The following is a 12,817-nucleotide window of genomic DNA, read 5'->3' on the forward strand; positions in this document are numbered from 1 at the left end:
CACACACACACACATAGGCTGCTGGCTACACAGAGCAGATCCAGCATTTGAAATTCATTATCATGGGAAAGCCTGACAAGCTGTCAAAGCAGCGCACATAGGCTCTCCATCCCGAACACGACGCTGTTGTTGAGGAACGGGGAGAAGGACGCGGCTCTGGAGACTCAGGCGAACGATAACGCCGCCTGTTTTTTTGTTTGTTTTGTTTTTGTTTGTTGCAAATCAAGGTCAGGAATTTTATTTCGATTTGCCAAGGACTGCTGACATTCTGCATGGAGACAGGTACAGATTTAGACTCATGCTGAGAAACACACATGCATTCACACACAAACACACACACACAACTGTTCAGTCAAAGAGGGCTGCACTACAGTCAACATCATAGGAAACAGTACAGACATCTTCACTGTCATTCATTCATTCATTTTCCTTCAGCTTAGTCTCTATTTCAGAGATATCCACAGCAGAATGAACCGACAAATATTACAGAATATGTTTTCACGCAGGGAATACCCTTCCAGCCACAACACAGTACTGGGAAACACCCATTCACACTCATTTACACACACACTCATACACTACGGCCAATTTAGTTCATCATTTCCCCTATAGCCCATGTGTTTAGATTATAAGGGAAACCGGAGCGCCTGGAGGAAACCCATGCCAACTCTGGGAGAACATGCAAACACACAGAAGCGCCAACTGACCCAATCGGGATTCAAACCAGTGACCTTATTGCTGTGAGGGCACAGTGCTAACCACTGAGCGCCACCATACCGCCAACATCATGGTACCAATATTTGGTATTTAGGTGTATTTAGGTATACTTTCAAAACGATCATAGTGCTACCATGTCAAAAACACAGTAAATCCATGATACACGTTCAAAATAAGATGATAGTACCTAGTATTTATTGATTCTTGTAAGTGATGAATTAAAATGACCTGTTGGATTTAAAACACGGCAATTTATAGAGACACTAAAATGTCAAAACCTACACCATCACTGCAATTCATTAAATTTTCAGTAGTTTTTTTTAATGCAATTAAAGGTATTTGATATGCCATCATTATACAAGATATATTTTTAAATGTTATTGCAGAGGTTTCCTTACAAAAATACATGCAATTTTGACCCACCCAAATGATTTTTAATGGTTTATTTTGCTTACAAACTACCAAGTAAACACAGACACGCACAGAAAATAGAAATGTGTGAACATTTTACACAGTTATAGCGTGACATTCTTGAAAAACTTGTACATGTGAATACCAAGATCCAAATATAGCAACTTCCAAATCATTCCAAGTGTTCGTCCCTCAGAGATTTCTCTTCAATCATTCGTTCATTATCATGGTACCAATATTTGGTACTTACAATGGTATACTTTAAAAATTACCATAGTGCCACCATGTCAGAAACTACGATGTGTTCAAAATAAGCTGGTAGTACCATGATATTTATTGATATTTGTAAGTTATGAATTTAAACAAGCATGATAACAACTAAAAAATACAGCCTAAAAAAGACCAGCCCGTCTGGCACCAACAACCATGCCACATTTAAAGTCACTTAAATCCCCTTTCTTCTCCATTCTGATGCTCGCTTTGAACTGCAGCAGATCGTCTTGACCATGTCTACATGCCTAAATGCATTGAGTTGCTGCCATGTGATTGGCTGATGAGAAATTTGCATTAACAAGCAGTTGGACAGGTGTACCTAATAAAGTGGCCAGCGAGTGTATATATTTTTTAATATATTGATGATGTTTTTAATATTTATTCATGCTTGTGAAGCACTTTGAGTAGCATGTTATATAGGGAATGTGCTATATAAATCAAATTCATTCACGAAACGGCCATTTTGCTATATTTTGAATAGCGTATTGAATATGCAATGATGAATTTGCATATGTCATTTGCATACATTGTCATATATTAGATTTCCATGTGGGTTTGCTTTATTTTGTAGTTTATTTTGATGCACTTAAAATTAAGCCGTTTGAGATTTTAATTTAAAACACATTTTGATGCATTGTGCCATGCGCCATGCACGTGTTGGAGCACACAACCATTTATAGAGAAACTAACATGTGAAAGCCTACACCATGACTGCAATTTAAAATATTTGTGTAACATTGCTTTATTGTGATTTAAGACACTTGCCCCTGGTTTCACAAACAAGGTTTTAAGGCTAGTCAAGATTAAATTGCATGTTTGAGCTGTCTCGACTCAAAATAACTTGCAGAGAGATGTCTTTAAATATGTCAGTGTCATTTTTTTTGTCTCCAGGTGCTCACAGTAATATTTTTCTAAGGCCATTTTTATAAATGTGTCTTAAATAGCCTCATTTAACTAAGGCCTAGTCCTGGCTTAACCTAAGTCCTGTTTGTGAAACTGGGCCTTGATATACCATCACTATACCACAAAATAATTTATTTTTTAACATTATTGCAAACGGTTCGCAAAAATACAGATAATTTTAACATATCCAAATGGTTTTGAGAGATTTTTTAAAGGGTCATGAAAGACCAAAACATGTCTTGAGCTGTTGACAGTGATATACGTGTCCCACGCTGCTATAAACACTATTAGGACACGTATATTTCACCAAAAAAAAAGTGGAAATTGGTTGTTTTTTTGCATTATTTTGAGCAAATTCATTCTAAATTTTTAAGCTCTATCATGGCGATTAGATCCTTGTGTGTATTCCAGCGTGGAGACTGGCTGTCTTTACCGGTGAGTACATTGAGACGTCTCTGAGTGTGCAGCATTAATTCATGAGGCTCAAACCTATCAGTGCGCTCTATTGTGTATGAGGTGTAACCTTATTAATATGCATGATCGCTTCAAAGACTATTTTTACCTGTACAGTGTTCAGACGGCAGAGAGACGCCACATTTTGTTGCCAAAACAAGTGGAAGAACAAAAATTATTTGGAGACACTAGTCGTCAGTGCTGCGTTTATAAATGTGCTGCGATGAAGGTTTTGTTTCCATTTCTCGCTATGACAGCACAGCTGGTCTGGTAAGTGTGTGATCAGTGTTCTTTGTTTATGTTTATTCAGAGGCAAAGTCAGTCAATTAAACCAATTAAACACACCAGAACGAGTTAATCAAGCTCTTTCTAGGTATACTAGACTTCCAGTTGGAGGAAGTTGGAGGTTGGAGTTAAACAGGACACTGGCCCTCAAGGACCTAGTTTGGACACCCCTGGTCTAGACAAAAGTCTTGTCTCCTATCCAAGTCTTAGGATCAACAAATAATACCTTGACTTCTAGTTGATGATTTGGTGTCAGAAGTGTCTCATATGAAAGGTGAAGGCCTCTAGATTTTGCTGATTTGAGCTCAATTAAATCTGATCATGTCTTGATGTTGACTGATTTGATGAGGACAGTGCGGTCTGACTCTGCTCAGACTAAAGTCTCATCACTGAACAGAAATAATGTCCAGTATAGAATATAAAGTCCTGCTGCAGTGGAGACAGAATGAATATTGTGTCTGACTCCATCATGAGCTTGGAGGACTGCATCCATACATCTCTGCACTGACAACCACTGATTAATAAAGTCATCTGGAAGAAAGTGTTCTTGCAGGAGTTCATCAAGATCCTTTGGATTCATCTTCAATGCCTCCTCCTTCATCTTATCCCAGACATGCTCAATAATGTTCATGTCTGATGGCTGGGCTGGCCAATCCTGGAGCAGCTTGACCTTCTCTGCTTTCAGGAGCTTTGACGTGGAGGCTGAAGTATGGGGAGCGCTATCCTGCTGGAGAATTGTCCCTCTCCTGTGGTTTGTAATGTAATGGGCAGCACAGATGTCTCGATCCCTCAGGCTGCTGATGTTGCAGATCTCTCGCACACCCCCATACTGAATGAACCCCAAACCATGATTTCTCCTTCACCAAACTTGACTGATTTCTATGAGAATCTTGGCTCCATGCTGGTTCCAGTAGGTCTTCTGCAGTATTGGTGATGTTTGGGATGCAGATCAACAGATGATTTAGCAGAAACAAATCAAACTTCTGCCACCTTTCCAGATGATCAACTAGAAGTCAAGTTATTATTTGTTGTTCTTACAACAAGACTTGATGACGAGATTTGTCAGGTAGTGTATATTTAAGCACTGTATATCAAATTGTTGGGGTTTCCATCTGATGCCAATTTCATTCATTCATTCATTTTCTTGTCGGCTTAGTCCCTTTATTAAACCTTTATTAATATTAATTTTTACGCAGCGGATGCCCTTCCAGCCGCAACCCATCTCTCGGAAACATCCATACACACACACACACACACACACTACAGACAATTTAGCCTACCCAATTCACCTGTCTAATGCCAATTTAACATTTTTGAAACAATTTTAAACAATGTTCTCTTCATTATATAAAACATGCTCAGTTATAATTACTGTGGAGAAAATGATGCCATCCACCTTAACGTTGAACATCTGAGGCTATCATTGTATCCCATTTTCAGCAGACAGCCTTTAACACAGCCATCTCAGCCAGACTGAACAAGACAAAAAAATGCAAATGAGTCATTCTCTTTTCTGTTCTTTTGATTCATTCTCTTCGCTCTGATTAATTATCACAGGCTGAATGTGACAGCGGGAGAACTGCACCAAGAACCCATCACTGCACAGACAATCACAGAGATCTGCTCCAATCCTGCAGCCCTGTCGCTCAGATTCAATGCACCGAGCATGCTTTTAAAAAATACACAATAAACAACATTAAAAGCAATAAATAAATAAAATAATTTAGAAAAAATAATAATAAAAATTAAATAAAGTATCTCCTGAGAAATATGTGAAATATACTAAAAATATTAGCTCTCTAATTATTACTTTTGCAAAATATTGCTCAAGAGATACTTTAATTTTTTAAGTTACACTGTTATTATTGTTAAAATTATTAAAAAATTATAAAATTATAATAAATATTATTAATAATAATAAAATAATAATTAAATAAATAATTAAAATAAAATAATTAGTATAAAAATAATATAAATATATTATATTATATTATATTATATTATATTATATTATATTATATTATATTATATATTAAATATAAAATAAATAATTAAAATTTATTATTAAAATTGTCTTTAACCGTAGGCCTAAATTTGCATACGACCAAAACAAACAACACATTTAATTAACTAATTCCTTAATTCATTATCCTTCGGTTTAGATCCTTTAATTATCAGGGGTCGCCACTGCGGAATGAACCGCCAACTATTCAAGCATATGTTTTACAGAGCGGATGCTCTTCCAGCTGCAACCCAGTACTGGGTTATAATTTATTTATTTTTTTAACAGTGTAGATAATTCGCTCTCTTCAGAAATGTATACAAGGGTACATTTTTACAATGAGCCTGCGCTGCAAAAATAATATTTTATTAAATAAAAATTTTATTTAAAAAATGACAAAAATATAAACAGAAATAATAGGAAGCATTTCCTTGCTTTGTTAAAGATCACTATGGAAAATTTGAAAAAAAAAAAAGGATTCGATTTCTGTAATTGTTTTGTCTTTAACTGTATATGACGCATTGATGAGAGAAAAAGATGATATTAGATCTTTTCCCGTCTCTCTGTTCAACGTCAGATCCTTTTAGCATTAAACTGATGGGATTCAAACACATTACATTCAAACAGCCATGAGAGCGATGTGTGTGTGTGTGTGTGAGAGAGAGAAACGGAGCGCCAGGAATCCTGGAAAGCTCCAGAGAAACAGGAGCTGGAGGCTGCAGTGCCTATGCATTGATAATGAGTTCTTACCAGTGTTATTGAATCAGAGCACAACCCTCAACACTAGATTCTCCTCCTCGCCTAACATAACCCTGAGCTTTAGCAGATCCACCAAAAACTGACAGCTCTTCCCTTTGTACTACAGCCAAGATGAGCTCTGATTGGACGACTGGAAGGCTTCTACGAGAGTCTGACGTGCAGAACTTCTGTTTCCACAAATGACCCGAGGCAACGTTCACAAACTCTGAAGTCAGACTACTGAAACTGCATTAGTGCACATCACTGAGACAACCCAAGATACATACTGTATAGCTTACTGTATACTATATAGATGCTGATATACCGTATATACAGTTGAAGTCTGAATTATTAGCTCCCTTGTATATTCATTTCCCCATTTTCTGTTTAAAGGAGAGCAGATTTTCTCAGCACATGATAGTATAGTATATAGGATAGTATATGATACTAGTATTCAGCTTAAAGTGACATTTAAAGGCTTAACTAGTGTAATTAGGGTAAAGTTAGGGTAATTAGGCAAGTCATTGTATAACAGTGGTTTGTTCTGTAGACAATCCAAAACAAAAACTGCTTAATGGGGTTATAATATTGACCTTAAAATGGGTTTAAAACAACTAAAAGCTTTTATTCTAGCCAAAATCAACCAAATAAGCGTTTTTTTCCAGAAGAAAAAATATTATAGGAAATACTGTAGAAAATTCCTTGCTCTGTTAATCTCTTAACTCAGGGGTCACCAAACTTGTCCCTGGAGGGCTGCTGTACTGCAGGGCTGCGTCGGAAACCGCCTACTACTCAGTAGGTACTGCATTTGAATTTAAACGCACTACTCGACCGTTAGAAAAGTACACTCTATACAGTATGAATGTGAAAAGTATGAATGGAATTTCGACGTACTACATCCGACATTTTGTCATGGTCCCATGACCTACCTGCGTCAATTTACCTGCGCTTTACTCCCATTCATGAATTCGCTCGCGGGGCATCATGGGATATCGCAGCGTGCATGCGATGCGGACTCCTGAATCTCGCCGGAAGTAGTAAGTCATCTGGGTACTTCTCGCATACTGATTTTCGAATTCTATGAATTCGGACATACTACTCGGCTCACATACTGATTTAAGCATACTATATAGTATGGAAGTATGCAGTTTCGGACGCAGCCCAGATTTTAGCTCCAACTCTAATCAAACACACCTGAACAAGCTAATCAAGCTCTTACAAGGTATACTAGAAACATCCAGGCAGGTGTGTTGAGGCAAGTTACAGCTAAACCCTGCAGGGACACCAACCCTCCAGGACAGACATTGGTTACCCTTGCTTTAACTGTGATTAACCCAACTTTTTAAACATGGACATGAAAATGCCTCTGCCTTTGCCTGCGGCCTTGTGCCAATGCACGCCTCCGCACAGTGCTGATATACAGACATATCGCACTGCTACTCTTGTGATATTGCTCATATATATATATATATATATATATATATATATATATATATATATATATATATATATATATATATATATATATTCATTCATTCATTTTCTTGTTGGCTTAGTCCCTTTATTAATCTGGGGTTGCCACAACGGAATGAACCGCCAACTTATATATATATATACATACACATACATACATGCACACAGACACACAGACACACAGTTGAAGTCAGAAGTATTCGCCCAATTTGAATTTTTTTTTCTTTTATAAATATTTCCCAAATTATGTTTAACAGAGCAAAGAAATGTTTACAGTATGTCTGATATTTTTTCTACTGGTGAAAGCCTTATTTGTCTTATTTCGGCAAGAATAAAAGCAGTTTTTAATTTTTTAAAAACCATTTCAAGGACAAAATTATTAGCCCCTTTAAGCTAATTTGTTTAATTTGTCGATAGTCTTAGATTTGTTTAATTACCCTAATTTAGGATTTAATTACCCTAACCTGCCTAGTTAACCTCATTAACCTAGTTAAGCCTTTAACTCACACTATGTACAATTGCCTTGAACCAGGCCAAAGCACGCTTGTCCCCTCTCCCGTCTCCCCCAACGGCTTGCACTCACATTACATTCGGGCCTGGGCATGCTTACGTCATCGATGCTGCGCTGCTCAGTAAACGCTCTCGCTCAGAACAGTGGAGATTTCTTCAGTTATATCGTTTAAGTTGTTTGATATGTACTGACATGCTGTCAAATATTTCGCCGAACAGATCAGCCACTTTTGACACTCATAAACAATCAAAAAGTTCTTGTGCTGCAGGAGTTAGGAGGTCTGCTGAAAGTGCGCAGCTGTCATGTAGTGAGCGGTTTGCGTCTTATATAATCTATGACAGTTTGCGTTAATTGAACGGTAAGATGATTAATAAATCCATATGAAACAGTCCCTTGAAAGTCATGTCTTTCTTTCAGTTTCTGGCTTACACACAAGCACGGGTTTTGCACTCACACACAAGCAGGGCCGGCGCGTCCATAGGTGCTACATAGGCATAGAGAGGGCGGCGTCCCTGACCCTACCCTCACCACCCACGCCCCCTATATCCATGTAGGGCGGCCGAATAGAGAGGGCTGCATCCCCAACACTACCCTCACCACCCTTGCCCCCTAGGGCAGTCGAATAGAGAAGGCGGCGTCCCCGACACTACCCTCACTCCCCACGCCCCCTATATCCACGTAGGGCAGCCGAATAGAGAGGGCGGCATCCCCGACACTACCCTCACCACCCTTGCCCCCTATATCCATGTAGGGCGGCCGAATAGAGAGGGCGGCGTCCTCGTCACTACCCTCACCACCCACGCCCTCTATATGTGCGTAGGGCGGGCGAATAGAGAGGGTGGCATCCCCGACACTACCCTCAGCACTCACGCCCCCTATATCCATGTAGGGCGGCCGAATAGAGAGGGCTGCATCCCCAACACTACCCTCACCACCCTTGCCCCCTAGGGCAGCCGAATAGAGAAGGCGGCGTCCCCGACACTACCCTCACCCCCCACGCCCCCTATATCCACGTAGGGCAGCCGAATAGAGAGGGCGGCATCCCCGACACTACCCTCACCACCCACGCCCCCTATATCCACGTAGGGCAGCCGAATAGAGAGGGCGGCATCCCCGACACTACCCTCACCACCCTTGCCCCCTATATCCGTGTAGGGCGGCCGAATAGAGAGGGCGGCGTCCTCGTCACTACCCTCACCACCCACGCCCTCTATATCCGCGTAGGGCGGGCGAATAGAGAGGGTGGCATCCCCGACACTACCCTCAGCATTCACGCCCCCTATATCCATGTAGGGCGGCCGAATAGAGAGGGCTGCATCCCCAACACTACCCTCACCACCCTTGCCCCCTAGGGCAGCCGAATAGAGAAGGCGGCGTCCCCGACACTACCCTCACCCCCCACGCCCCCTATATCCACGTAGGGCAGCCGAATAGAGAGGGCGGCATCCCCGACACTACCCTCACCACCCTTGCCCCCTATATCCGTGTAGGGCGGCCGAATAGAGAGGGCGGCGTCCTCAACACTACCCTCACCACCCACGCCCTCTATATCCGCGTAGGGCGGGCGAATAGAGAGGGTGGCGTTCCCGACACTACCCTCAGCACTCACGCCCCCTATATCCGTGTAGGGTGGCTGAATATAGAGGGCGGCGTACCCGACACTACCCTCTTCACCCACGCCCCCTATATCCACGTAGGGCGGCTGAATGGAGAGGGCGGCGTCCCCGACACTACCCTCACCACCCACGCCCTCTATATCCGCATAGGGCGGCCGAATATAGAGGGCGGCGTCCCCGACACTACCCTCACCACCCACGCCCTCTATATCCGCGTAGGGCGGCCGAATAGAGAGGGCGGCGTCCCCGACACTACCCTCTTCACCCACGCCCCCTATATCCGCGAAGGGCGGCCGAATAGAGAAAGTGGCGTCCCCGACACTACCCTCACCACCCGCGTCCTCAGTTATATCCATGTCTAGTGAGGTATAATACCGCGTGCTTTCACTTTAGGGGTGAGGGCGGCGCGACCGTCCTTTGCCTAGAGCGGCAGTTCAGCTTGCTCAGGCCCTGCACACAAGCATACCGCACCAAAGCCCAAGTGATTCCGATTCAGCGCACTCACACTTCTCAAACGATCCGGAAAAACGAGCCTGGGCATGGTTCGGATAGCATAGTGTGAGTCAGGGCTGGACTGGGGCAAAAAATCGGCCCTGGCATTTTGGGCCAGAGCGGCCAACTAAATTCTATCAAAATGCTATCTATCTATGCACATCCAATATTTTTATCAACTCATATTCTATAAAACACAAAAGCCATATATATGAAATAAATAAATACAAACTTTAATCTCAATTTAATTACTGTATACTGTCCATAAAGATATTTGTTGAGTTCTAACAAATACACTATTCATTCATTTATTTTTCTTCGCATAAGTCCCTTATTTATCAGGGGTTGCCGCAGTGGAATGAACTGCCAACTATTCCAGCATGTTTTATGCAGCAGATGCCTTTCCAGCCACAACCCAATATTGGAAATCACCCATACACACTCATTCACACACACACTCATACACTACAGCCAATTTAGCTTATTCAATACACTATTCACTCAGCCTATATTCAATAATAAACATAACACACACTGCCTGCTAATGCATGGGTAAATCTTCAAAGGCACCAGTGTTACATTTTAACCTCTTTCACCTCATCCTGCTTGCTGTTTCACTATCTAAACAATGAAAACATAATATAAGTCAAATTTGTTTCATTTTGATATTACTATTAACAGACACCAAACAGCCTCGTGTGGCTGCATATTTATATGAGCATCATCTTCACTCTGCAAATTTATAACAAAACAGGGCTTAAATATAACTGCCTCCTTTCATTTTCATTGAAAAGAATGAACTTTACCCCGTCTCTTTTGCAGAATATCAGTTTTAATAATCAATAATGGCCATTATAACAGTATAACGTACATTAAATTTAAACGATAAAGGTAAGCAATCAGTCAATGTGCAGAATCAGTGTATGTTACATAAATTAATATATTAGCTTATCTTGCACTCAGCCAAAACAGTTAACTGAGAAAAAGTGATTCAAAAGACATAATGATTGTTAGATAGAGACAACAAGATGAATTCAATATCACGTTGAACAACTATAGTGAGATGAGATCATCCAGCAGATGAACTGTCTGACATGCACTATACTCTCACCTGGGGTTTATGCTCACCCGCTGAACTACTGACTGCAGCTCTTGGCAGAGAGTGTGTGGTCACGTGATTTGCGCTTTTAGCCGTGTACTAGAATGAACGGAGAACTTTTCAGAATCGCTAAATGAAACGCCGGTGTATTTCCCTCGATTTCTCTGCGCCTCCCTTGCATTTCTTCTCTCTGACTCTCGACTATTTTGACAAATACACACAGACGACGCACGCTCACACAGAGTCCAAAATAGGAGTTTCTGATTGGGCCAGCTCAATGTCAATACCGAAAAGAGCCAATGGGCTGCAGAGTGTCACATGGGCCGGCCCGGTCTGTCTGTCCGGGAAAAAAAGCATCTTACTTTAAGTGAGTCACAGATCACAGCAGCGTCAATTAATAAGGCAGAAAAATAAAACGATAGGCTGCTAAGCCTTTTATGGGCCGATCAGATCATAAGACGATGATCAGCCCGGCCCAAAAAGTACGTCGGCCCACCGGGAAAGTGCCCGGTCTGCCAGATGGCCAGTCCGCCCCTGGTGTGAGTAGACCCTAAATGTCACTTTAAGCTGTATAGAAGTGTCCTGAAGAATATCAGCGTGTGTGTGTGCAAATAAAACTAAATTAATTAGTTCAGAAATGAAGTTCTGTGCGATAAAATTAAATTAAGAAGTTTTGAACACATGAAGAAAAGGAGATGTAGAAAGGCAGCAATAACATTGCTCTGATTTAGCAAGTTGTTCCACTTAATTTTCACATTGTTTCTTAAAACAAGATAATATTTTATACTTGTATATAAAAAGCTTCTTGATTTCAGCATTTTTAGATATTTGGACTAGAAACAAGACGAAAACTCCTAGTTAGGAAAGCATTTTTGCAGTGCAGGCAGAGCAGAGCGAGTTGTTCTCCAGGAACACAATGCAGAAAGCCACACTCAGGCTAAATAAATTATCACGGGGCTATTTTTAAGCTGGAGTGTAAATGCAGTAATCCGTCAAAGCTGAATCCAGCGGCGTATCAGGGATCTGCTCATCTTTTTGTGTCATCTTTCTCATTTGAAATTAGACATGTTGTTTTATTCTCTCTCATGTGAATGCAGAATCTAAACTCCATTATACGTATCAGCGCCACACAAATTGCAGAAGAACAATTGAAGTTAATTGATTAAATATTAAAAGATAGTTAAAAAGCCATTGCAATGGCGCCAGTGTAGTCGGAGACGGATGAGTGGATTTGGTTTGCACACACACACACACACACACACATAGTTTTAGGACCCAATTCACTAAATGATTTTTATAATGCATTGCAATGCAGTTTTCCATTCTTCGATAAATCATAGATGTTATAATCAATAGAAATACTATAAAAGTGCAAAAAAATGTTTAATAAGCAAAAATGCAAGAGATATTAGTTACGTGTTTGTAATAAAAAGAATGACTGTGCTATTTATTTATTGTATTTATTTTTATTATTAGTATTTTGTGGCGAACAATCTGTAAACATATAATATTATTTAAATAATATTTACAATATTATTTGTAATAATGTACAAATAAAATAAATAATTTAAATAATTATAAAATAATTTAAATAATTTAATTTAAATAAAAATAACTGATTTATTTTATCTTTGCCCTGATGACAGTAAATAACATTTGACTAGATATTCTTCAAGACACTTCTATACAGCTTAAAGAGACATTGAAAGGCTTAACTAGGTTAATTAGGCTGACTAGGCAGTTTAGGGTAATTAGGCAAGTTAAGTCTGTAGACTATCGACAAAAAATATAGCTTAAAGGGGCTAATAATATTGACCTTAAAATGTTTTTAAAAAATTAAAAAC

The 12,817-nt window shown here is 40.2% G+C and overlaps 1 protein-coding gene across 2 annotated transcripts in view; it reads right to left on the reverse strand.

Annotated features, from left to right (window-relative positions):
- Positions 1–12,817, reverse strand: part of samd12 (sterile alpha motif domain containing 12) — a 166,063-nt gene that overhangs the window by 9,956 nt on the left and 143,290 nt on the right. The gene's annotated exons all lie outside the window — the stretch shown is intronic.

Source organism: Danio rerio, chromosome 19 (genome assembly GCF_049306965.1).
Source record: "Danio rerio strain Tuebingen ecotype United States chromosome 19, GRCz12tu, whole genome shotgun sequence".
Lineage (NCBI taxonomy): Eukaryota > Metazoa > Chordata > Actinopteri > Cypriniformes > Danionidae > Danio > Danio rerio.